This window comes from Palaemon carinicauda, chromosome 1 (assembly GCF_036898095.1).
Source record: "Palaemon carinicauda isolate YSFRI2023 chromosome 1, ASM3689809v2, whole genome shotgun sequence".
Classification (NCBI taxonomy): Eukaryota; Metazoa; Arthropoda; class Malacostraca; order Decapoda; family Palaemonidae; genus Palaemon; species Palaemon carinicauda.
The window spans coordinates 263,545,091-263,572,262 of NC_090725.1; the positions used below are offsets into that span (position 1 = coordinate 263,545,091).

Genomic DNA, 27,172 nt, shown 5'->3' on the forward strand with positions numbered 1-27,172 from the left:
TACAATGTCGAGGAATGCATAGAAGGAAGCACAGAGGAAAAACAAAGAAAGGATAAGGATAGGTGTGAGCGACTGTTCAAAGATAATATAAGGGTAACTGGAGTTGAAGTAATGGAAACAATCAGGTTAGGTAGGTTGGAAATAGGTAATAGACCAATGATAGCCAAGAGGTTGGAAACCAAAGAAATAAACCTAGGCCATTATTGTAAAAATGAAAAGTGAAAGAGAGAAGTGGACAATTATAGGAAAGGCTAAGAACCTTAGAAATTGTCCAGAAACAAGAGAAAGTAGAATCTTTATAGCGCCAGATCTAACGATGAGAGAGAGAGAGAGAGAGAGAGAGAGAGAGAGAGAGAGAGAGAGAGAGAGAGAGGAGAGAGAGAGAGCAAGATAGGCGCTTAAGGGAAGAATTACAAACAAAGAGACTAAATGGTGAAGATGGATGGTTCATAAAGAAAGGAAAATTGCACAGAAGGGAAAATTTTCGTCAGAACGAGGAAGGCACACAAGAACTTTAAGGAAAGAAGAAGAACATAAATACAAAATAAAAGAAAACGTTAAGATTTATTTGTTGAACATACAATGCTTAACAAAACAAAAACTGATGGAAGTTGAGAAGGAATTAAATAGTAGAAATAAACTTTTTTGCTTGACAGAAACACACCAAAATTTAGATAGATTAAATTTAAGTAAGGGTGTTAAAAAGGTAGAAAATATGAGGAATATGAATGATAAAAAAGGAGGAGTTTTGATGATACTTTATAGAAATAGTGACAGTCTAGAATTGGAAAAGATAGAAACTAAAAGTAAAGATTTGATGTATGTTAAATGTAATGCATATAATCATACATTTAGATTATTGTTGGTTTATTTTTCAGCAGGATATACTGAAGAAGATAAAAGTAGGGATAAGATAATAAAACAGGAATGTGAAAGAATGATTAGAAATCTAAATGAAGAAGAGGCATTGATGATATTAGGGGATTTCAACGGGCATGTAGGATTTTTAGGTTACCAGAATTTAGACAGGAACAGGGAAATGATTCTCGATTGGAAGAATGACCATGGGTTAGTCCTATTGAATGGAGATTTAAGATGTAAAGGTATTTATACATGGGAAAGAGTGCAACAAAAAAGTGTAATAGACTACGTACTAGTAAACGAACAAATGTATAAAAACTTTAGGGAAATGATTATAGACGATGAAAAATTGAACTTTGACATCTCAGATCATAATCTGATCACTATAGAACTGGAATTCATGAGTGACCAGAATAAAAATTTTAACAAAGGAAGATGGGAGGAAGTAAAATACTTTAGGACAGATGAAAATAGCTTAAGAGAATATTCAACAAGAGTAGAGGAAATTGTAAGAGATAGACAAATAGACAGAATAGAAGGAATGGATCTGATAATAAAAGAGGCTGCAGAAGAAAAATTGGCAAGAGTATATAAAAGGAAAGTTCTTGATGAAGAAAAGGTACATGAGCAACCCTGGATGAACGATGAAATAATAAAAGGCATAAAGGTAAGGAAGGATTTAAACAGAAAGAAAAGAAATGAATCCAATCACGAAGTAAAAAATGTATTAGAAAAGAGATATGATCAAAAGAAGAGGGAAGTGCAAGAAATGATAAAGAAGGAAATTACTATATTTGAAAAAAAAGATAACAGAAGAAATAAAAATGGATAAAAATAAAAACTCTGGGAAAATATTGATAGAATAAGGAACAGACAGAAAGCCCATGACAAAGTTATACAACTTTAAGGAGAACAAGGAACAAAGCTAAATAAAGAAAAAACAAAAGAGGAATTAATCAAGTACTGGAAAACTATATATTGTAAGCATGAAAATAAAATAGACTCAGTTTGGAATGAAGAAAAACAGATAGAATATGAAAATGAAATAGCGCATCAGGAAGACATCACAAGAATAGATGAATATAATATCCCGGACATACTTAGGGAACAATATAACCTTGTAATGGTAACAAAAGGGAAAATAAAACCAATGAAAAATCCAACAATCACAATAGAAAAAGTAAAGAATTGCCTGGGAAAATTAAAGGCAAAAAAGCGGCAGGACCAGATGTCCTAAAACCCGAGCTATATAAGGCACTAGGAAAAAGCAAAACATGTCTTGAAACCTTACAGAAATGTTATTAAAATGAGTTGAACGAAAAAGAAAAACCAAATATGTGAAAGAAGTCAAGAACAAAGATGGTTGAAAAGAAAAGAAGGCCAATGGCAAAAGACTTAAGACCCATAGCTCTATTAAATATTTCTTATAAAATATTCATGATGATGGTGAAAGAGGAAATAGAAGACCACATAAGAATGAATGAAGAAGACAATGAATATCAAGCAGGATTTACAGGTGGAGGCAGGATAGAGGACAATATCTTTATATTACAGTATTGTGTGGAAGAGAGCTATAGTAACAAGAAACCCCTAATAGTAACCGCGATAGACTTTAGTAAAGCATTTGACTCTGTAAAAAGGGAGGTACTAATAGAAGTTTTAAAAGAATATAAAATTAACATCGAAATCATAAGTGCAATTGCAAATATTTATCAAGGAGATACTACGGGCATTGACTTAGGAGAAGGTATAGAACAAGAAATGGAGGTTACGAGTGGAATTAAACAAGGTTGCACAGGATCAACTTCACTTTTTAAACTGATTATGTATATTGTCATGAAGAAAATAGAAGAGGAAGGAAACGGTTTCAGAAATCAGTTAATAAAGATAGAATCATTATTTTTTGCAGATGATGCCTTAATAATTGCACAGGATATACGTAATGCAAAGCGTAACATCCAAATATTAGTAGAAACTGGTAAAAAAATGTGGGTTAGAAATTAATAAAGAAAAGAGTAATATTATGATTTACAATATGAAAGAAAAGCCAGATAACATAGAGGGAATCAAAGTAGTAGAAAGTTTAACATACTTAGGAATAAAGCTAGATAATAATAGGAATATATTTAAAACTCAGAAAAGGGTAATGATAGAAAAGGCACAAAAATTAGCTAATCTAACATATTCAGTTATAGAGAAAAGTTGTAATAAAGTAATGATAGGAAAAACGTTCTGGAAAAATATTTCTTTACCATCTATTTTGTATGGAACAAGTGTTATAAATCTAACAGAAACTGAAATAGAGAAACTACAAAGAATAGAGAATGTGGTATACAGGAAGATTTTAGGTGCCACTAAAAGCACAGCTAATACTACTCTAAGAGGGGAGATAGGTGCATCTTCTATGAAAGCAAGGTTGATGGATGGGAAGCTGCAGTACTTAAATCGTACCCTGAATGGAAAGAAGGAAATACTGAAAATAATTATCCAGGATATTCAAGAAAAAGAAGGAAGATGGTGGAAACAACCTGCAAAGTATTTGGAAGAATTAAGTTTAGGCATAAGACAAATAAGAAGAATGAACAAGGCAAAAATAAAAACGGAAACCAGAAAGTGGGATACTGAAAAGTGGAAAGAAGAAATAGAAAGTAAAGTGAGCTTAGAAATATATAGAACGTGTAAGAAAGAAATTAAAGAACAGTTAATTTATGACAATACATTTGCTTCAGTAATATCTTTTTAGAGCAAGAACTAATACGTTAAAACTAAATATTGTAAATAGACACAATGGGGGGGATGTAAACTGTAATTTTTGTGAAAACGAGGAGGAAGATTTGATAAATATTTTGTTATTTTGCCAGGAATATAGAAAAGAAAGGAATGAAGTAATTGAGCTACAACAACCATACGAGGAAGACTTAAAGAAAATAGTAGAATTATTCCTATTTAGTGAAACAAATATAGAAAATGAAAAAGAAGTATTAAACTTGATGTGGAAGAAAAGACAAAACAGTACAAGATAATTGTTGGAGGCGCCGTTGTAAAAGCTATGCCTCACCCCAGAACCTGAACCTGAACAGTACACTGGTCACATACAAAACAAGCATCCTTTCATGTTAAGTGTCCGTGTTATGAACTGAAGTCTGAAGACATTTAGAATGACTTCGACTGTAACCGATGTGCCATATCCTGCAACAGTTATGTATTTGGACTCTAGTTGTAATCATTGTATTATGAAGTTTGGAGTCGAAGCTGGGAGTGAAACATTAAAGTGATTTTGGTTTGAAGAGTTTTTCAAGGCTAGGCCGAATTGCAGGCTCCAGATGCCTCTTGATATACCCAATCTATGCTTTTACGGGAGGAAAAAAATGTAAAAGACTTCGTGTTAAGTTTAACATTGCTTTAAGGTAAGTCAAATTTGTAATCTTGTACATATTTTTTTTCTAGGATTAAAACGTGGGTATTGTAAGGTTGAATTGTATAATTGCTTTAATTATAGAATGATTTAACATTAGTTAGGACATTAAAACTCGCATAATTGAATAGATCTTTGCCTATATATTATTTTGAATACCATGTACTTCTAGCGGAAACCTCTATTAACAAAGTTACAGATTTTAATAAAAAAAAATATCCGTTTTGCTCCTTTTGTCAGCATATATCACAGGATCCTCCTTCCGTCGGTGGTTTAGAAAAAGACTGGGTATTATTGTACTGTATTACAGGGCAATGTAACCTAGGGAAAAAGTTACTTTTTTCTATAGAAGAAATTCCGCTCTTCAAAAATGACACTCGTTCCCATCGCAAATGAATAGTTTCAGAAATATATATATATATATATATATATATATATATATATATATATATATATATATATATATATATATATATATATATATGGTAAAATTACAGTTTCAACCATTATGGGAAAACTGGAATAAAAATATATTTGTTGCATCAGAAATAGTGTAGTTACAACGGATTTAACGTTTATTTTGACCGCAAACCATCCGATTTAGAGATTTACTATGTAATTGGAGTTAAAACAACAAGTTTTTCCAGAAAAATCAGTGTTTGTAACCGTGTTTTTATTGTTTTTGTTTCATATGTTGTAATGCAGAAAGACCCTACTTCATCCCAACAATTATGGGGGACACCAGGTGGGAACTGGGGTTTTGGGTGGGGGGAGGTTCAAATGATATTTGAAACAAATGAATAGTTATCCTTCCACCACCCCTCCCCCTATACCCCTACCTAGCCCTACCTAGCCCTACCGGGGGGGGGGGGGGGGGCTCTGCCCCCCCTGCGACCCCCCCTTAAGGCCACAGTGATTTTCAGGGCACTACCAAACCTAATAAACCCACCTAACCTAGCCTAGGGGCCCTAGGCCTACCAGGGGGCGGGGGGGGGGGGGGCTCCGCCCCCCCATTAAGGCCACAGTGATTTTCGGGGCACTACCGAACCTAATACAACCACCTAACCTAGGTCCCTGTACCCCTACCTACTGTAGGCCTAGCCCCTGCGACCCCCCCCCCCTTACGGCCACTACCTAACACATCCATCAAACCAAATCCAAAGTGATGGTACTGCTGTATACATCGTTATACTATCACCATTATAATATACTCTATAAATCAATGAAGCTTACCTTAAACTGTTGGCTCATAAAGATGTGCTGCTGCTTTGAGGAAAACGTGAAGCCGTTGCGAAGGATCCTTGACATGCAGGACAATTTTTATTTTGTAAAATTAAATTGTGTCTCTGGCACAAATCCACTAGTTTTTCAATATTCCCCGAATAAGTTACAACAAATTCATTGTAAGTTAGGAAACAGTCAAGACAAGAAGATGGAATTTCAACTTCTTGTGCAACATGAGATGACGTGCTTGCTATGGCCTCCATGTCTAAGAATGAAATGAAATGCCTGAGTAAGATAATGTATTGTAGCGCTGTGAGCCTGTGATTGGCCAAACCTGTAAGACGTCATAGTGGATAGGCGCTGTGAATGGCCAAATGTGTAAGACTTCATAGTGGACTAGTTTGTCTGCGGATTATAGTGGTTACAGGGCTCATTTGAGCAAAAACAAGACACTGTCAACAATAACAACAGACTTAGAAAAAATCTGGGAGGAAGACATGAGTAGCGTGAGTTTGATCGTCGATATATAAAGAACTAGGCATTTGCGACAGATGATAATATACAGAAATACTACAAAAGACTTGCTTTACTCAGGAAAAATATTAATATAATAGATTTCCCATAATGGTTGAAACTGTAATAATACCATATATATATATATATATATATATATATATATATATATATATATATATATATATATATATATATATATATATATATATATATATATATATTCAACGATAGGCTAATGGGGGACTCCCAGTGGGAACTCAGGGTTTTGTGTAGGGAAAACATACTGGGGAATCAGTATACAATGGTAAAACAAGCCTTTTCTTCTCTATACATTACCTTCTTGGATGTATGATAAACCAATGAAAAAATACGGTAATATTGAGCTGCCATTAGCAATGTTAGCGTAACATGCTAACATTAGCAGTGTTTTTCATTTATTTGTTGACACTCTACCGACTGGTTGTAGTCGCTCTCGTTCATTCATTTGTACATAAGAACTTTCAACCTTCTGCGCATAAACTCCTCCCACCTGCGCATAAACTTCCCCTCCACCAATAGGATTACTTCTTCTCTTATAACCCCCCCCCCCCATTTTCCCTGACGTCATTTTAACTGCCTCATTCAACTATTCGACTTCCCCGCATTATTCAAGTAAGTATTTTACTTGATTCAGTACAACTATACCATTCCTTTTATGTAATACCCTCATATACATATTACGTTTGACTCAAGAATTACCCATTTTATTATTCGCGGAGGTAGCAGCAGTAGGGGATTCAGTGTCATGAATTTTCATCTGTGGTGGATAACGGGGGAGGGTGGGCTGTGGCACCCCTAGCAGTACCAGCCGAACTCGGTTGAGTCCCTTGTCAGGCTGGGAGGAACGTAGAGAGGAGAGGTCCCCCTTTTCTGTTTCACTTGTTTGATGTCGGCTACCCCCCAAAATTTGAGGAAGTGCCTTGGTATACATATATATATATATATATATATATATATATATATATATATGTATATATATATATATATATATATATATATGTTATCTGATATCCTATAAAATCCCCTCATTTTATATTCCCATTAGATAATATTTATCATACACTCCATTTTATCTTTCTATATTACTTTTATACATTTTGTTATTACCTTGTCACCCCCAGATTTCACATAAATACTTGCTCTGGACAAGTTTCCCATTCTGGTTCATTCATGTTTACTGTCTAGACTCCGTTGCTTTTCCGTTAACCAATCATGAACCCATACGTATGGAAAGTTTGCACAGGGGGTTTACTATTTCCCAACTCCCACCTTCCAACAAACCCTTTTCTGTGGAAACCTTTGTCTAAGTCAGGTCTTTGTTAGTTCAAGTGACGTCTTTTTGCGTATTTTACGTTGGAAGTTTTAGAAATTTGTAACGACTGCAGTAATCCATACTTGAAAGTATTTCGGTGAATTCCAATGTTGATAATTTTCTTAAATCTCATAATGTAATAGCCCAACGGTTACAGTGTCCCAAGTGCAGTACTAAGCTAAGACAAAGAAAAAACATCGTTGTGGATAAACAGAAGTTAAGACGTCACAGTCACAACACCTCAGTGACCCACAAGTTTCGTCGTCGCTGTCATAAAAGTAAGTCATTAATTTCTTTAATTTTACATTTGTTCCGACACAAACCTTCGCTATTTATAATAGGGTATTACTTTCGGCGCAGCTGAAAAACGAGCCATGATAATTTTAGTGAGGGATAACTACCCCATCCGCTAGTTAGCAGGTGGGGGGTGGGGTAGACTGGCTACCTCACTCACTCACACCTCTCGGCTGAGTAACCACTTTACTATTTGGCTCGGTAGAGGACGGACATGCTGCCCTTCTTTCCCGCAAAGACTGGCCTTGATGTTTTTCGTTTATTTTTATTTTTGGTTTTCTTGTGTGTTTTCATTTATCTTATATATATTTGAGTGTATATACTGTATGTATAAATGGAAATATACGTTGTTAGATACGTGTAACTTTAGTGCTGTTGACATCGTATCCAACTGCCTCCGCCGTAAGGTTGTTGTCTTTCGGCAGGTTCTCAACACTGCCGTGTTTTTGTTTCATTACAGAATTAAAGTTTATAACAGTTCAGCTCCCTTTCGAGGAATTTTCTTACAAGGAAGGTGACTTATTCCCCGAATAGTGTATTTTATGCAACGGAGAATGAATTGTAATTGATAACACTTCTTTTTTTTCACAGGTAACAGCGACGTTGTACACATGTGGTAGCTCGTGAGCTGCCCTCATTACGAGGTAGCATTCGCTGTCAACCTTCAACTTGATGTTCCTCCTCTGAAGGGAACTTCTCTCTCTCTCTCTCTCTCTCTCTATCTCTCTCTCTCTCTCTCTCTCTCTCTCTCTCTCTCTCTCTCTCTCTCTCTCTCTCTCTCTCTCTCTCTCTCTCTCTCTCTCTCACGAGAGAGAGAGAGAGTGATTTGTTTACGCCTATGCCTTTTTTCCCAGGGAGCTGGGAGAAAGCTTTACTTAGGCTATGTCCTCTTACGGGAGTACTTCTCTCTTGTTTGCGAGATAGATTTTTACGCCTATGCTTTTTTCCCATAGAGCTGGGAGGAAGCTTGCCTTAGGCGATGTCCTCCTTCGGGAGGACTTCTCTGTCGTTCGCGAGAAAGAGTTTTTACGCCTATGCTTTTTTCCCATAGAGCTGGGAGAAAGCTTGTTTTAGGCGATGTCCTTCTTCGGGAGGACTTCACTCTCGTTCGCGAGAGAGAGATTTTTAAGCCTACGCTTTTTTCCCATAGAGCTGGGAGAAAGCTTGTCTTTGGCGATGTCCTCCTTCGGGAGGACTTCTCCTTTGTTCGCGAGAGAGATATTTTGCGCCTACGCTTTATTCCCATAGAGCTGGGAGAAAACTTGTCTTAGGCGATCTCCTTCGGGAGAACTTCCCTCTCGTTCGGGAGAAATAACTTGTAGGAGCTTGCTGATCCACCAGGGGCGGTGGCAGAGCTTTTTCCGAAGCAGGTTATCACTTCGGGGGAACGAGTCTCTCGTCCTCGAGAGAAGAACGCCTCTGGGCATTGGCGGTCCCCCGTTACACTTATGGTTCTCCTTCAGGGGCGGAGCGAGAGCCTTCTCTTAAGCGACATTCTCCTTCAGGAGAACAAGCCTCTTGTGCGGAGGTGTTATCTTGATCCTTCGTCATGTTGATCCTGCGGGGTCTCATGACAGTGGAGTCCTTCGGGACTCCGCTCGAGACCTTCGAGTTTAAGTTACGCTGAACCTTCGGGCTCTCGTAACGATGGTAACGTTGAGCCTTCGGGAACTTGTGCTATCAATCACGCTGACCTTTCGGGGCTCATGACAGAGGAACCTCGGTTCCTCGTTACACTGATCCTTCGGGGTCTCGTAACATTAGTTACGCTGAACCCTTGGGCTCTCGTAACTTTAGTCACTCTAACACTCGGGTGTGTTGTGACAAGGGAAACTGCGGTTTCTTACGCTGACCCTTCGGGGTCCCGTAACATCAGTTACGTTGAACCCTAGGGCTTTCGTAACTTTAGTCACTGACACTTCTGCATTTTGTGACAGGGAAACTTCGGTTTCTCGTTACGCTGACCTTCGGGGTCTCGTAACATTAGTTACGCAGAACCCTTGGGCTCTCGTAACTTTAGTCAATCCGACACTTCGGGTCACTCCGACACTTCGGTGTTTAGTGACAGGGAAACTTCGGTTTTTAAACACAAGACTTACCCGGTAGTTATATATATAGCTTACGTCCCTGACGTCAATGGCAGAATTTTAAATATTTAACTTAGCCGGTGAATATATAATAGCTGACGCTCCGGCGGCTCGACAGAAAAACACAAAAACTCGCGAGCGATCGCTATGAAGGTTGCGGGTGTGCCCACCAGCGCCAACTATCGGCCAGATACCGCATATACATGTAAACAGCTTCAATTCTTCTCTGTCGGTCTGATCGACAAGACGTACCATTACTCGCTGTTAACCTGGAGTTTTTTCAACAGTCTTGGTGAAGTACTTCCTTTTGGTTTGAGCTTTCGCAGTGCAGGTGTTTTATCTTCAACTTAAACTCTTGAACTCTTTTTTGGATAGATTTAATTGTTGATGACTTTGGATTGTTTTTTGGACTTTCTTTGACTTTTCAAAATGGCCGACCCTTCCCTTAGTACGGAAGTGTATTTTAGGCTTTTAGCAATTATCTTATCACGTTATAAATTGTTGTTGTTAATTATAGATTAGCTTTCCATTTATAATAAACATCAAGATAAATTTTAATGATTTGTTTATATGCGGCCTTACCTATTCCTCCCCTAATCCGAGAGTAGGCGGTCCTAACTTGGAAACCGAAGTTAAACAACGTTGAGCCCTTTCAACTTTTATTTTCGTTAATAACTCTTACAGAGCAAATGATTTAAAACTTATTAAATGAATATTTTTTAGTAGATATTTTATGAAAGATTTTCTTTGAATAGTCTTCGTGCTGTTTCAAAGATGAACTAACGTTTGGTTTATTTATGCTACGCAGTTTGCGCTCTATCGTTACGATAGAGAAAGAGAGAATCACGGTTTCACTTTGCAGAAAGAGTAAATCGATTCTGACGTTTTGTTCATTCTTCTTTCAAACTGAAATGTTTTAAATACTAATTTAAAGGAACTTGTTAATTTTCAATTTCTTAGTCCTTTCAGTTTTTTCCTTTGGTCAAATAACCTGTTTATTGACGAAGGGTAAGTGGGCTTTTCTCTTCTGTGTGAAATCAAGAGAGAGAGAGACGGAGAGGGAGAGAGGAAGAGAGAACGTTCCGATCTTTATTCTCGTCCCAAGCGAGTAACGTTGTTCTCGAGTCAGTTTTTTTACTCTCGTCCCAAGTCTCTGTACGGGGAGAAAGGATAAAACGTTTTTAGTTTTTATTCTCGTCCCAAGGCACTGTACGGTGAGAGATTGAAAACGTAGTTTTTAATGAACTAGTGTTTAGTCTCCTCCCCTGTCAATGATCCTTTTAACTTTATATATTTCCGTTTTATTCGATATATATGTTTACTGTTTTTTTGCTTGTATAAATGTGCTTACATTATACGACTTATTTCGCAATTATAACCTTTTGAGGTAGGGGAGAATTGCGTGCTTCAGGTAGAAATCAGTTTTTATTCATGCCTAATGTGAAACTATTGAAAAATTCGATTTCAGTGAAGTAAGTGCAAAAACAGAAAATTGTAGTGATAAAGTGATAATTGCGCAAAGTGTTATCAGTGTTGCGACAGAGGGTTCGTCTGTTCGTGCCTGTCGTTCGCCTAGTCCGAGACCTCTTGCAAGCTCCCATGCCCCAGGGAGAAGTAATGTCGTAGGACTTATGGGTTCGAGAGGCTTTAACCAACGAACAGACGTTCCCTCTATGGTTTCAGGCGTGTCTCGTCAAGACCGCCCCTACCATAAGACGAGCGAGACGGTTTTCTCCTCGTCATCCGAAGGCTTATCGCGTAAGAAACCGTGGAGCAAGGTTTCGAGACCCTTAAAGCGAAAGTCAGTCCCTTCAGGACAGGTCCAGCATCCTGGTTGTAGCTATTGGGACAGCTCTGACTCTGTGCAGTCATCGGAAGACTGCTCGACGCCTAAACAGAAGCGTAACACAGGCTCCGAGAGTCTTAGTGTAGGCAAGGTTTTGCAGTCACAGACGTTACCCTCGTCTCTTACCGCACCCATTCCCGTTGATCCTAAATGGGTTGTACTGCAAGACATGCAGAATAAGCTTGCCTCTTTTATGGAGGACTATTCTGCTGAGCAGGTTCACGATGATCCTCGCCGCTTAGCTGATCGAGATCCTGGCCGTCAGCACTCGATGCAGTCCCGTGTTGACTTTCAGCCGCTTGTGGACGTTCAGCCGCTGCCGCTTGCTCTTGTTGACGTTCAGGACGTTCGCCAACCAGCGAAGTTGACTTGTTTTGACGTTGAGCGTCAAGCACCGCAGTCAAGAGTTGTTTTGACTGCGCAGTCTAGGCAGTCAAGGCAGTCTCGAGTTGACGTCGAGCGTCCTCCCGCACCTGTTGTTGTTGCTGGTCAGTCCTTTAAGCAGTTACATGACGTATCGTCCTTGACTGCTACTGATGCTCCTTTGCGTGTGGACTCTGCTTGTCAAGCATTGCCACCACAGCAGGTCTCTCCCTTGCTTGAGACTCGGCAATTGTCGGACGAGGTTCCTTCAGATGAGGAAGTTGCTGATCCCCCTCCTACTGATATTCCCTTGTGGACTCTGTCAGACGGAGAGGAGCCTAAAGCTGCTCAGCCCTCTATGGACTTTAAATAAATCATGCTGATTTTTAAGGATCTTTGTCCGGACCATTTTGTAACTGCTGCTCCTCGTTCGCCTAAACGTCAGAGTTTACACTAGGCCTAGCTACTTCGAAGCCGTTGTTTTCTAAGCTAGTGCTCTCTCGCTCTTCTAAGAGAGCTTTACGTTTGCTAGGCGACTGGTTGATCACCAGGAGGAGTTTGGGGGAGACAGCCTTTGCTTTCCCTCCTTTTAAACTGGCTTATAGAGCGAGCGTCTGGTATGACACGGGAGAAGTTCTCGGCTTGGGAGTTCCTGCCTCTGCCCAGATAGACTTCTCAAACCTCATAGACTCTCCCTGGCACCTGGCCATGAGACGCTCCAAGATTTTATGGTCGGCTTCAGAGCTAGACCATCTCCTGTTAGGAGTTTTTTCGAGCGTTTGAAGTTTTGCTGTACAATTATGTCATGCATAAACAAGGCTATCAGGGATGGCTCCAATAATCTGACAGCCACGTTCTCTGCAGGAACAAGACTATCAGGGATGGCTCCAATGATCTGGCAGCCACGTTCACTGCAGGAGTACGTAAGAGGCAAGTGCGCTCAATGTGTTCATTGTCAAGACAAACTTCACGATGAAGTCTACCAAGCTGTCTTGACAGCATTAATGGAAGGCGACTGGATGGTCTCTCTCGACCTTCAGGAGGCATACTTCCACATTCCTATACACCCGGATTCCCAACCGTTTCTGAGGTTTGTTTACAGGAATGTGGTGTACCAGTTTCGAGCCCTGTGCTTTGGCCTCAGTCCTGCTCCTCTCGTGTTTACGAGGCTCATGAGGAATGTGGCAAAATTCCTCCATCTATCGGGAATCCGAGCCTCCCTGTACTTGGACGACTGGCTTCTCAGAGCATCGTCCAGTCATCGCTGTCTGCAGGATCTACATTGGACGTTGGGTCTGGCCAAGGAGTTGGGACTTTTGGTCAACCTAGAAAAGTCCCAACTGATCCCATCCCAGACTATTCTATATTTGGGGATGGAGATTCGCAGTCCAGTTTTTCGGGCTTTTCCGTCTGCCACCCGAATAGAACAAGCCCTGCTCAAAGTCCAACTAATGCTGAAAAGAGAACGTTGTTCAGTCAGGAGTTGGATGAGTCTCGTAGGGACTCTCTCATCCCTGGAGCAGTTTGTCTCGCTAGGGAGACTACACCTTCGGCCTCTCCAGTTCCATCTAGCCTCTCACTGGAACAAGGACAAGACGTTAGAGACGGTATCAATCCCAGTCTCCGAACCAGTAAAGGCATGCCTGAAATGGTGGGACAGCAATATCAGTCTGAGAGAGGGACTATCCCTAGCAGTCAAGAACCCAAACCACGTGTTGTTCTCAGACGCGTCGGATTTGGGTTGGGGTGCGACCCTGGACGGTCGGGAATGCTCGGGTCTGTGGACCTCAAATCAGAAGAGCATGCACATCAACGGCAAGGAGCTAGTAGCAGTCCACTTGGCCTTGATGAAATTCGAAAGCTTTCTTCGAAACAAAGTGGTAGAGGTCAACTCAGACAACACCACAGCTTTGGCGTACATCTCCAAGCAAGGAGGCACACACTCCCTCACGCTGTACGAGATAGCAAGGGACCTTCTCATATGGTCAAGAAATCGAGGCATCTCCCTGTTGACGAGATTCATCCAGGGGGACTTGAACGTCTTGGCAGACTGTCTCAGTCGGAGGGGTCAGGTGATACCCACGGAATGGACCCTCCACAAGGACGTGTGCAAGAGTCTTTGGGCGACTTGGGGTCAACCCACCATAGACCTCTTTGCCACCTAGTTGACCAAAAGGTTACCAATCTATTGCTCACCAGTCCCAGATCCAGAAGCAATCCACATAGACGTTTCTACTGGATTGGTCTCATCTGGACTTATATGCATTCCCACCATTCAAGATAGTCAACAAGGTACTGCAGAAGTTCGCCTCTCACGAAGGGACAAGGTTGACGTTGGTTGCTCCCCTCTGGCCCGCGAGAGAGTGGTTCACCGAGGTACTTCAATGGCTGGTAGACATTCCAAGAAGTCTTCCTCTAAGGGTAGATCTCTTACGTCAGCCCCACGTAAAGAATGTTCATCAAAGCCTCCCCGCGCTTTGTCTGACTGCCTTCAGACTATCGAGAGACTCTCAAGAGCTCGAGGCTTTTCGAAGGAGGCAGCCAGTGCGATTGCGAGAGCTAGGAGAGCTTCTACCATCAGAGTATACCAGTCGAAATGGGAAGTCTTTCGAGACTGGTGCAAGTCAGCATCTGTGTCCTCTTCCAGTACCTCTGTAGCCCAAATCGCAGATTTTCTTTTACATCTGAGAAATGTTCGCTCCCTCTCAGCTCCCACGATTAAGGGCTACAGGAGCATGTTGGCTTCGGTCTTTCGTCATAGAGGCTTAGATCTTTCCAACAATAAAGATCTCCAAGATCTCCTTAAGTCTTTCGAGACCTCTAAGGAACGTCGTTTGGCAACTCCTGGATGGAACTTAGACGTGGTCCTAAGGTTCCTCATGTCAGACAGGTTTGAGCCATTACATTCAGCCTCCCTGAAGGATCTCACCCTCAAGACGCTTTTCCTAGTGTGCTTGGCTTCGGCTAAAAGGGTCAGTGAAATTCATGCCTTCAGTAAGAACATCGGCTTTTCTACAGAAAAAGCCACATGTTCACTTCAACTTGGTTTCCTGGCCAAAAATGAACTGCCTTCTCGTCCTTGGCCTAAGTCCTTTGATATACCTTGCCTGTCAGAGATCGTAGGCAATGAACTTGAAAGAGTGCTGTGTCTAGTTAGAGCTCTTAAGTTCTACTTAGCTCGTACTAAGTCCTTACGAGGTGGATCTGAGGCATTATGGTGCTCAGTTAAGAAACCATCATTGCCTATGTCAAAGAATGCTTTGTCATATTTTATCAGATTTTTAATACGAGAGGCTCATTCTCACTTGAATGAAAAAGACCGATTCTTGCTTAAGGTTAAGACGCACGAAGTAAGAGCTATAGCAACTTCCGTGGCCTTTAAGCAAAATAGATCTCTGCAAAGTATTATGGACGCGACCTTTTGGAGAAGCAAGTCGGTATTCGCGTCATTTTACTTAAAAGATGTCCAGACTCTTTACGAGGACTGCTACACACTGGGTCCATTCGTTGCAGCGAGTGCAGTAGTGGGTGAGGGTTCTACCACTACATTACCTTAATTCCAATATCCTTTTAATCTGTCTCTTGAAATGTTTTTATCTTGTTTTTGGGTTGTACGGAAGGCTAAGAAGCCTTTCGCATCCTGGTTGATTTGGCGGGTGGTCAAATGTCATTTCTTGAGAGCGCCCAGATTAGTGGTTTGATGAGGTCCTGTTGTATGGGTTGCAGCCCTTGATACTTCAGCTCCTGGGAGTCTTTCAGCATCCTAAGAGGATCGCTGGGCTTCGTGAGGAAGACAGACTAACAAGGCAGAGTAATCGTCTAAGTCAACTTCCTTACCAGGTACCTATATATATTTGGGTTTTGTTATGATATAACTGTCAAAAACTCTAAGCATATACGCTGTAAACTTAATTATTTCTGGTCTCTACCCACCACCATGGGTGTGAATCAGCTATTATATATTCACCGGCTAAGTTAAATATTTAAAAATGATATTTTAATTATAAAATAAATTTTTGAATATACTTACCCGGTGAATATATAAATTAAAGGCCCCCCCTTCCTCCCCGATAGAGACCCAGCGGGATGAGAAGAATTGGAGCTGTTTACATGTATATGCGGTATCTGGCCGATAGTTGGCGCTGGTGGGCACACCCGCAACCTTCATAGCGATCGCTCGCGAGTTTTTGTGTTTTTCTGTCGAGCCGCCGGAGCGTCAGCTATTATATATTCACCGGGTGAGTATATTCAAAAATTTATTTTATAATTAAAATATCATTTTTCAATATTAATCTTACCCGATAATCATGTAGCTGTCAACTCCGTTGCCCGACAGAATTCTACGGAAGGGATACGCCAGCGATCGCTATACAAGAGGGGGGTGTACTCACAAGCGCCACCTGTGGCCAGGTACTGCAGTACTTCTTGTTGACACCACCTCAATTTTTCCTCTGTCGTGCCTCCGGCTAGACCTACATGGATACGCTGTTGATTCTGGAGTTTTTTGCTCACGATTTGGTGATGTATTTGCTCTAGAGTTTAGCTTTCGCTATTCAGGAAGTTTTATCATTAGCTTAGCTAGCTTTTGGAATTAATTTGATTAATTATGGTGACGAAGAGAGTATGAACTCTCTTTCACTTTTAAATGGCCGACCCTTCCCTTAGACGGAAGTGTTGGTGTCTAAGAGAGTATAGACTCTCTTTCTTAATTTTGCTTAACAAAAGTTATAGATTTATTTTATATCTCTCCGCCTTTTATAGGCCTCTTCGATTAACTTCCTTTTATTATAAACTTATTAAAATTAATTTTTATATTTGTTTATATTCGACCTTTCCTAATAGTAGGCGGTCTTTTCTTGGTACCGAAGTTAATTAACATTGAGCCCGTCTTTTCGGTTTTACCTGTTAACATATTATGCTATTTTAATGTTTTTGAAAGAATTTCTTTGATAGTCTCGTACTGTTTTCAAAGTTGAACTAACGTTTTGTTTTGTCTCTGCAGTTGTTGACGTTCAGAACGTTCAACTTGCGCTCTATCGTTACGATAGAGAGAGAATTTTCACGGTGTCACGTTGCAGTAAGAGTAACCGTTTCTAGCGTTTTGTTCATTCTTTCTTAGCTTAATGGTTTTAATTCTAATAAAGGAACTTTTTATTTGGGAAATCTTTCAGTTTTTTTCCTTTAACAATAATATGTTTTAACGATATATATGATTGGGCTCTTCTCTCAGGTTCTAAGTCAAGAGAGAGAGAGAGATAGAGACGGAGGGAGAGAGAGGAGGATAAACGTTTCGTTCAAGCGAGTAACGTTGTTATCGTTTTTGCTCTTCTCCCTATTCTCTTTAGGGGAAGAAGGTAAACGTTTCTAGAGTTTTATTCTTGTTCTCAAGCTTTATGCGGTGAGAGATTTTAAACGTAGTTTATTTGATCTAGTGTTTAGTCTCTTTCCAGCCACTGAATTATTTATCTTTCATTAGATTTTTCTGTTACATTGTAATTCTGTTTTCGCAATTACTAACTTTTAAGGAAGGATAGAATTGCGTGTTTCAGGTACAAACCACTTAAAGTTTCGAGTTCAGTGAAATAAGTGCAAACAGAAAATCAAAAGTGATAAGTGATTAGCGCAAAGTGTTACAGTGTTGCGGTCGAGGGTTCGTCTGTTCGTGCCAGTTGTTCGCCTAGTCTGGGACCTCTTACAAGCTCCCAAGCCCAGGGGAGAAGTAATGTCGAAGGACTTATGGGTTCAGCAGGCCTTGATCGACGAACAGACGTTTTCCCTCCGTGGTTTCGGGTGTATCTACACACGTTGCCGACGTGATCACCCCACCCACACAAAGACGAGAGAGCCCTTTTATTCCTCGTCTGCGTAAGAGGTTTCTCGCAGAAACCATGGACCAAATCTTGCAGCTTTTAAGTGCAAGTCGGTCCCTTCCGCACAAGTCCAACTCCTAGGTGTAGCCATTAGCCCTGGGTCAGTTCGGACTTGCTGCAGTACGACAACTGCACACCTCCCAGAGAGGCAAGGTGGTATCGCAACAGGCAGTAGCTCCGTCTGTTGCCGCACCAGCTGTTTTAGACCCTCAGTCTCAACGGACAGTAGCTCCGTTTGTTGTTGTCTTTCTTAAACTCTAGTGGTCTATACTGCAGACAATGCAGTCTCAGCTTGCGGTGTTGATGCAGGAGTTTCAGGCAGAGAAGGTTAATACACCTCCTCCTGCGAGCGCTCCTCCTCACCGCAGTCCAGTCTGCCAGACGTACGAAGTTGAGGTTCCTCAAGCTACCTCCATGCGTGAGCTACCGCGTTGGGAGTTGCCAGTTACCAGCGTTGTGCAGCAACCTCCACCTTCCTTAAGGCAACCTCAACAATGGGAACAGGAGTCTTATGCCTTACATCCTCCTCTTCCTTTGAGGCAAGAGTTTCTTGCAGTTAGACCATCTTCGAGGCAACAACCTCTTGAGGTACGACAACCTCTACCATCCTTGAGGCAGCCACCTCAGCTCTCGCAGCTGCTACCTCAACTTTCCTCAAGGCGAGAGCCTCAACTCTTGAGGCTAGCACCTCAAGAACCTCAACTCGTGAGACAGGAACTGCGTTCTGCGCAGCCGCTACCTCAACTCTCGCAGCTCACACCTCAAGAACCTCAACTCGTGAGTCAAGAGCCTCTCTCTGCGCAGCCACCTCAACCCTTGAGGCAAGCGCAACTCTTGAGGCAGGAACCTCATGCTATGAGTCAGCCACCTCAACGCATGCATCTGCCACTTTCTCCTCAACTTGAGCCTCTTCCCATTCAACTTTGAAATAACAAATGACAATAATAACACCTCATTACTTTCATAACTTGCATTTGTAAAACATATACATGTATGCCTACACAAACATTATGATAATGGAGGTTATTCGTATTACTTAAAAAAAAAAAAAAAAAAAATATATATGTATTCCTTGCAATATATTTTTAACAAAATCGCAAAAATATGGCAAAAATATCTTCAAAACAAAAATGAATCATGAGTTATGAATGTAATGTAAATATTATGTTGATATTAAAACCCCATGCAAGCATGCATGAAGTAATGCAGTGTTGCCAACAGGGCGAGTTTCCCTTTCCTGAGGTGAAGTAGATTATAGTACGTATATTTAGTGCAGCTTAATTCTACGATTATCATGCCGGCTATCAAATTCATCAACAAAACAGTCTAAATCAATTCCCTCGGCACGTGCACTTTCAATGGACAGTAATGCGATATTACTCAATCTAGCACTGGTCATGGAATTTCTGAGAAATGTTACACGCCATGCAACATGCTCTGCTTACCTTACAGCATGCTCTACATACAGCATGCTCTGCATACAGCATGCTCTGCATACAGCATGCTCTGCATACCTTACCGCATGATTCTCAGTCACACATCTTTGGTTGTTGCCAACTCACTAGACTGTCAAGCAGTTTCATAACGTTGCCTTCTAGTCTGCTGCTTTTGCACCAGTGAAACCCTCACTGAGAGAACTTAGCTTTTCTCGGATATGGTCCCTGTAGATGAGAAAGTGCTTTTCTCCCTCCTTCTGATATTCCCTTGAGGACTCTGTCATTTGGAGAGGAGCCTTTAGCTGCGTAGCCTCCTATGGACTTTTATTTAAGCATAACATGCTTCCAGGGAAGGTAATGGTTCCACTTCAGTCGCTAACCCCGTCTGTTACCACACCTGCTCCCTAGACCTTGAGCTGTGTTGCAAGACATGCAGTCCAAGCTTAGTCCTTGTTAGAGGATTTTTTGTTTACGGAGTCAGTGTGTCACTGGGAAGACGTTCAACAACCAGCAGAAGTGACTTGTTGTGACGCAGTGCGGCAACCTCAGCAACCCGATAAGGAGTTGTCTGTACGACCCAGACAGTCTAGACAGCTTCGGGTTGTCACTGTACTTCCTCGCTTCCCCATGGTTGACAGTTCACAGACTGTGCAGCAGTACCATGATCTTGTGTCCGGCTCCGTCAGACGACTGGCTTTTAAGAGCTCCCACAAGTCGTCGCTGTCTGGAGATTCTCAGATGGACTATGGATCTGACCAAGGAACTGGGCCTCCTGGTCAATTTTGAGGAGTCCCAGCTCGTCCCATCCCAGACCATTGTCTACCTGGGTATGGATCTTCAGAGTCGAGCTTTTCGGGCTTTTCCGTCGGCCCCAAGGATCTTCCAAGCCCTAGAATGCATCCAGAGCATGCTGAGAAGGAACCGATGCTCAGTCAGGTAGTGGATGAGTCTAACAGGGACACTTTCATCGCTGGCCCTGTTCATCGTGTTAGGGAGACTCCACCTCCGCCCCCTTCAGTATCATCTAGCTGCTCACTGGATAAAGGACATGACGCTAGAGACGGTCTCAGTTCCTGTTTCCGAAGAGAGGAGGTCTTCTCTCGCGTGGTGTAAGAACAGCTTTCTTCTCAAGGAAGTCTACCTTTGGCTGTTCAGAAACCCGACCGCCGTCTCCTCTCGGACGCATCAGACACGGGCTGGGGTGCGACTTTGGACGGACAGGAATGCTCGGGAACATGGAATCAGGAGCAAAGGACACTTCACATCAATTGCAAGGAGTTGTTGGCGGTTCTTCTGGCCTTGATAAACTTCAAGTCCCTCCAGCTTAACAAGGTGGTGGAGGTGGACTCTGACAACACCACAGCCCTGGCTTACATCTCCAAGCAGGGAGGGACTCTTCCGTGGAAGTTGTTCTAGATCGCAAGGGACCTCCTCATCTGGTCAAAAGATCGAAAGCTCACGCTGGTAACGAGGTTCATTCAGGGCGGTATGAATGTCATGGCAGATCGCCTCAGCCGGAAGGGTCAGGTCATCCCCACAGAGTGGACCCTTCACAAGAATGTTTGCAGCAGACTTTGGGCCCTGTGGGGTCAGCCAACCATAGATCTGTTCGCTACCTCGATAACCTAGAGACTCCTGTTGTATTGTTCTCCGATTCCAGACCCAGCAGCAGTTCACATGGATGCTTTTCTGCTGGATTGGTCCCATCTCGACCTGTATGCATTCCCGCCGTTCAAGATTGTCAACAGGGTACTTCAGAAGTTCTCCTCTCGCAAAGGGACACGGCTGACGTTGGTTGGCTCCGCTCTGGCCCGCGAGAGAATGGTTCATAGAGGTACTGCAATGGCTGGTCGACATTCCCAGGACTCTTCCTCTAGGAGTGAACCTTCTACGTCAACCTCACGTAAAGAAGGTACACCCAAACCTCCACGCTCTTCGTCTGACTGCCTTCAGACTTTCGAAAGACTCTCAAGAGCTAGGGGCTTTTCGAAGGAGGCAGCCAGAGCGATTGCCAGAGCTAGGAGAACATCCACTCTCAGAATCTATCAGTCTCAAGGGGAAGTCTTCCGTAGCTGGTACAAGACCAATGCAGTTTCCTCAACCAGTACCACTGTAACCCAGATTGCTGACTTCCTGTTACATCTAAGGAAAGTAAGATCCCTTTCAGCTCCTACGATCAAGGGTTACAGAAGTATGTTGGCAGCGGTTTTCCGCCACAGAGGCTTGGATCTTTCCACCAACAAAGATCTACAGGACCTCCCTAGGTCTTTTGAGACCTCAAAGGAACGTCGGTTGTCCACTCCAGGCTGGAATCTAGACGTGGTCCTAAGGTTCCTTATGTCATCAAGATTTGAACCTCTCCAATCAGCCTCTTTTTAGGACCTCACATTAAAAACTCTTTTCCTCGTGTGCTTGACAACAGCTAAAAGAGTAAGTGAGATCCACGCCTTCAGCAGGATCATTGTTTTCACATCTGAAACGGCTACATGTTCCTTGCAGCTCGGTTTTTGCTAAACGAGCTTCCTTCACGTCCTTGGCCTAAGTCGTTCGAGATCCCAAGCCTGTCCAACTTGGTGGGGAATGAACTGGAGAGAGTACTTTGCCCAGTTAGAGCTCTTAGGTACTATCTAAAAAGGTCTTAACCTTTACGAGGACAATCAGAAGCCTTATGGTGTGCTATCAAGAAGCCTTCTTTTCCAAGGTCTAAGAACTCAGTTTCTTACTATTCAGGCTTCTGATTAGGGAAGCACATTCTCATCTGAAGGAAGAAGACCTTGCTTTGCTGAAGGTAAGGACACATGAAGTGAGAGCTGTGGCTACTTCAGTGGCCTTCAAACAGAACCGTTCTCTGCAGAGTGTTATGGATGCAACCTATTGGAGAAGCAAGTCAGTGTTCGCATCATTCTATCTCAAAGATGTCCAGTCTCTTTACGAGTACTGCTACACCCTGGGACCATTCGTAGCAACGAATGCAGTAGTAGGCGGGGGCTCAGCCACTACATTCCCATAATCCCATAACCTTTTAACCTTTCTCTTGAATACTTTTTATGGGTTGTACGGTCGGCTAAGAAGCCTTCCACATCCTTGTTGATTTGGCGGGTGGTCAATTCTTTCTTGAGAAGCGCCGAGGTTAAAGGTTGTGATGAGGTCCTTTAGTATGGGTTGCAGCCCTTGATACTTCAGCACCTTAGAGTTGTTCAGCCTCCTAAGAGGAACGCTGCGCTCAGTAAGGAAGACGAACTTATTTAAGGCAGAGTAATGGCTCAAGTCGACTTCCTTACCAGGTACTTATAATTTCATTGTTATTTTGAATAACTGATAATATGAAATACGGGATACTTAGCTTCTTGATATACATGTACACTGGTTTTCACCCACCTCCCTGGGTGTGAATCAGCTACATGATTATCGGGTAAGATTAATATTGAAAAATGTTATTTTCATTAGTAAAATAAATTTTTGAATATACTTACCCGATAATCATGATTTAATTGACCCACCCTTCCTCCCCATAGAACCAGTGGACCGAGGAAAAATTGAGGTGGTGTCAACAAGAAGTACTGCAGTACCTGGCCACAGGTGGCGCTTGTGAGTACACCCCCCTCTTGTATAGCGATCGCTGGCGTATCCCTTCCGTAGAATTCTGTCGGGCAACGGAGTTGACAGCTACATGATTATCGGGTAAGTATATTCAAAAATTTATTTTACTAATGAAAATAACATAATTCGAAACTCGTGCCAACCGCCAGTGGGATAGCCAGGTGTACCACCCCTGCACCCTAGCGAGGTACCTGGGAACCATTCCAGTGACCCTCGTATATTCCCTGCCGTCGCTAGCGGCGACACGTGAATTCTACTCCGTCATTACTGATCGGTTTTTTGGTGAAGTACAAGTCTTTGGTTATTGACTCCCGCTTGTTTTTGATCTCGCTTTGGATATTTCTTGATTTTGTTTGGATTAGATGATTTTTGACCTTTGCTTGTCTGAATTCTCTTAAATTTTCAAAATGGCCACCCCCCCTATAACTTTTAGGTTATGAGTGACTAGTGAGTGTGAGACCCGTATGGCTAAAGCCTCTCTTGACCCCCATTCTCTCTGTGTTGCATGTAGAGGTAAAGAGTGTGATTTAGGTGATCGCTGTGACGAATGTGTTTTGCTGTCAGAGCATGAATGGATTGAGTTTGATAGATACAGACGTAAACTCAAAAGGGATAGATTGAGGCGTAGTTCTTCTCGCTCATCTAGAGATATTTTCTCCTCCCATGTCATTAATCCTATTCCTTCACCTGTAATGGTAGATCCCGATCCCACTATTGCAATTGCTAATGGACCTTCACTAAAAGATATGTTAGTGGCGATTCAAGCTCTCGGCGTTAAAGATGAATCTTTGGCTGCGGACAGGACACAGTTGATGTCTGATGTGCGTCTATTAAAAGGTGAAGGTGCAAGTGCAGTAAAGTTAAGTGCAGTGGAAGGTGCGCCTGCTCGTGTCTGTCATCCTCCTAGTCCTAGACCTCTTCCAAGCTCCCCAACCCCTGGGAGAAGGAATGTCGAAAGGCGAAAGGAGACGAGAGGCTTTATCAAACGAGCAGACGTCCCCTCGAACATACCTGTGGGCGCCTCCCAGGACGTTCGCCCTCACCATTGGAAAGGTGAGGTTAAGTGTTTTTCGTCGTCTTCGGATGACCCCTTGCCTAAAAGAGGCTGGAAGCTCGCTTCCAGACCTCCTAAGAGGTCCTATGATAAGGCCTATCGACGTCCTGCTAGTTCAAAACCTGGATGCAGTCACTGGGATACTCCAGAGCCTTTTGAAAGCCCCCCGATCAAATGTCCTTTTAGAACGCTGGACGTTTCCAAGGATCCTTCTGTGCACTCAGGACCAGGCTTTACCTCATTCCAAGCTCCCAAGCAGCCTTCAGACTGGGTTTCGCCTTCTAGGCGCTCTGTTCCGTTTAGCGATGAGGAGAACGTTATGATTTCATCACCGTTTTCACAACGTTCGGATCCTAACTTTGTAATTCTTCAAGACATGCAAAGCAGGCTCTCATCCTTTATGCAATCATACCAGCGCAGCGACAAATCTCATATCAGCGGTCGTGATCGGAGCAGCGAGCCAGGATGTGTTTCCGAGCGTCCTTGTAATCGGGGATCTAAGCTTCCTGCTAGCCGCTACGAACGGCCTTTAGGAAGTGATCGTGATCGTTCTCCTAAGTCCGCAGTCCATGGTTCTTTTATTGAACGCGATCGAGACAATGTGCCCGTGCGTTCTTCTAAGAAAGACGTCGGACGTCCTGTTAAACAGGTTATTGAACGTCCTTGCGAACGGGTTACCGATCGTCCTGTTATACAGGCTTATGTTCGTTCTTTGGATAAGTCTTTCGAACGTCCTTCGACTCAGGCTTCTGGACTTCCTACAGAACAGGCTGCCGATCCTCCTTTGGAACAGGCTGCCGAACGTCCTTGCAAACAGGCTACCGAACGTCCTTTCAAACAGGCTGCCAAACGTCCTATTATTTTAGTGAGCGTCCTTCAGGTTGCGTTTCCGGGAGGATTACAGTTGAACGAGTCGCTGAACAACAAGCGGTTCGTAGTAATGAATGCTTGCCAGCAGTTGACGGCAAGCGTGTTTCTGAATATGATCCTGAACGTCCTATCCCTTGTCATATTTCGGATGTTAGTTTGGATTACGATGAGGAGGCTTATTCTTTTCAAGACATCGATGCGGTTTATGTACAGGAACTTCTCGTCTCCGATCGAGCTGATTGCGAGCGTTCGAATGAGCCGCACGCAACTCTGCCGCCTGTTACTGTTCGCAATGAGCCTATTTCTATTGCGGTTGGCACTCAGGATTTTTATGAAATTGATACCGCTCTTAACCCTACTGCTCCCGGCGGAACGTTGCAAGAGAAGGAAGTAGAAGCCCAGCTTTCTCCTTCGGAGTTTGATGACGTTTCAGAAGACGAGGACTCTGTTTCTTTCCGTCATTCTGCCGATCTTAAAAAACTAATGAGAGTTTTTACGGAAGAGTTTTCAGACTTTTTTGTGCCTATACCTCCGCGCTGGCCCCCGTCTTGAGTTTACTCTAGGCAAAGCCTCTAAGAAAGCCTGCTTTACTAAGATGGTACTGTCGCGTTCGTCCAAGAGAGCTCTTAAATTAATGGGTGACTGGTTACAGTCTAAGAAGGCCTTAGGAAAGACGTCTTTTTCCTTTCCTCCAGCTAGACTGGCTTCGAGGTCGAGCATCTGGTACGAGACGGGAGAAGTTCTCGGCTTGGGGATTCCTGCCTCTGCCCAGGGAGATTTCTCAAGCCTCATAGACGCTCCTCGTCGGTCGGCCTTGAGAAAGACCAAGATTTTTTGGTCTACTTCAGAAATGGACCACCTTCTCAAGGGAATTTTTTGAGCCTTTGAAGTTTTTAACTTTTTAGACTGGACACTTGGGGCCTTGGGTAAAAAAGTTGAGACTTTTAAAGAGGGGGATATCTCTGCTCTGGTCCATTTGATGTCGTGCATGGACAAAGCCTTGAGGGATGGCTCTAATGAACTTGCAGCTCTTTTTTGTGCAGGCATCCTTAAGAAAAGAGATCAACTATGCTCTTTTCTTTCGCCGGGGGTGACTCCCTTCCAGAAGTCTGAACTTTTATATGTGCCTCTTTCTCCATTACTGTTTCCACAAGAACTTATCAGGGAGATTTCTTCAGCTTTAGCTCAGAAGGCTACTCAGGATCTTGTCTCCAAGACTGCTAGAAAGGCTCTGCCTCCCTCTTTAACCAGCCGCAAGCCTAAGGAAGATACTTTTCCCAAGTTTTCCCAGCCCTTTCGAGGAAGATCTTCCAGCAGGGGTAGCTCCAGACCTGATGCTAGAAGGAGTAAGAGAAGAGGTTTCAGAGCAGGGCGAAGCAGAGTCTGACTGTTTTCGCCTTCAGGCAGTGGGTGCCAGACTACTCAAATTCTGGCAAGCGTGGGAGAAGAGAGGAGCAGACCAATGGTCTATTCAGATCTTGAGGGAGGGTTACAAGATCCCCTTTCTAGGGAGCCCTCCCCTGGTCTTAGTTCCCGTGGATCTCTCTCCCAGATACAGAGAGGAGGCAAAGAGACAAGCTCTTTCGATCCAAGTGTCTCTTATGTTAGAAAAGGGGGCCATAGAGAAGGTTCAGGATATCCGTTCACCTGGTTTCTACAATCGGCTACTCCTGGTACCCAAGAACTCGGGGGGATGGCGTCCAGTTCTGGATGTGAGTGCGCTGAACAAGTTCATCATCAAAACGAAGTTCACCATGGAAAACTTCGAAGTCAGTGCTAGTAGCAATAAGGAGGGATGACTGGATGGTCTCATTAGACCTTCAGGACGCCTACTTCCACATCCCCATCCATCTGTGCTTCAGACCCTACCTAAGGTTCGTTTTCATGGGAGACGTCTTCCAATTCAGAGCCCTATGCTTCGGCCTTTGCACAGCACCTCAGATCTTTGCGAAGCACATGCTGAATGTAGCAAAGATCCTACATTCAAGGGGCATAAGAGCCTCCCTGTATCTCGACGACTGGCTTCTCAGAGCGCACCTCTTACGATCACTGCCTGAAGGATCTTCAAACAACCTTGGACCTTGCGAAAGAACTGGGTCTCCTTGTAAACAAGGAAAAGTCTCTCTTGGTTCCATCTCAAGAGATTTTATATTTGGGGATGACGATACGGAGTCAGATTTTTCGGGCTTTTCCGTCTCCCTTAAGGATAGAGCAAGCCAAGTTGAAACTAAGATCATTTCAAAGCAAGAAAGTTTGCTCAGCAAGGAAATGGATGAGTCTGATAGGAACCCTCTCCCCCTTGGAGCAATTCGTCCCACATTGAAGACTGAATCTTTGTCCTCTCCAGTTCCATCTCAACAGCCATTGGGACAAGGAGAGGGACTT

General features: G+C 42.8%; 1 protein-coding gene across 1 annotated transcript in view; it reads left to right on the forward strand.

Annotated features, from left to right (window-relative positions):
- The first annotated feature begins 3,975 nt into the window (after positions 1-3,975).
- Positions 3,976-27,172, forward strand: part of LOC137655809 (glutamate receptor ionotropic, kainate 2-like) — a 360,856-nt gene continuing 337,659 nt past the window's right edge. Inside the window, exon 1 of the mRNA XM_068389980.1 lies at positions 3,976-4,268. The gene's annotated coding sequence lies outside the window, so the exon portion shown is untranslated. The remainder of the gene's footprint in view (positions 4,269-27,172) is intronic.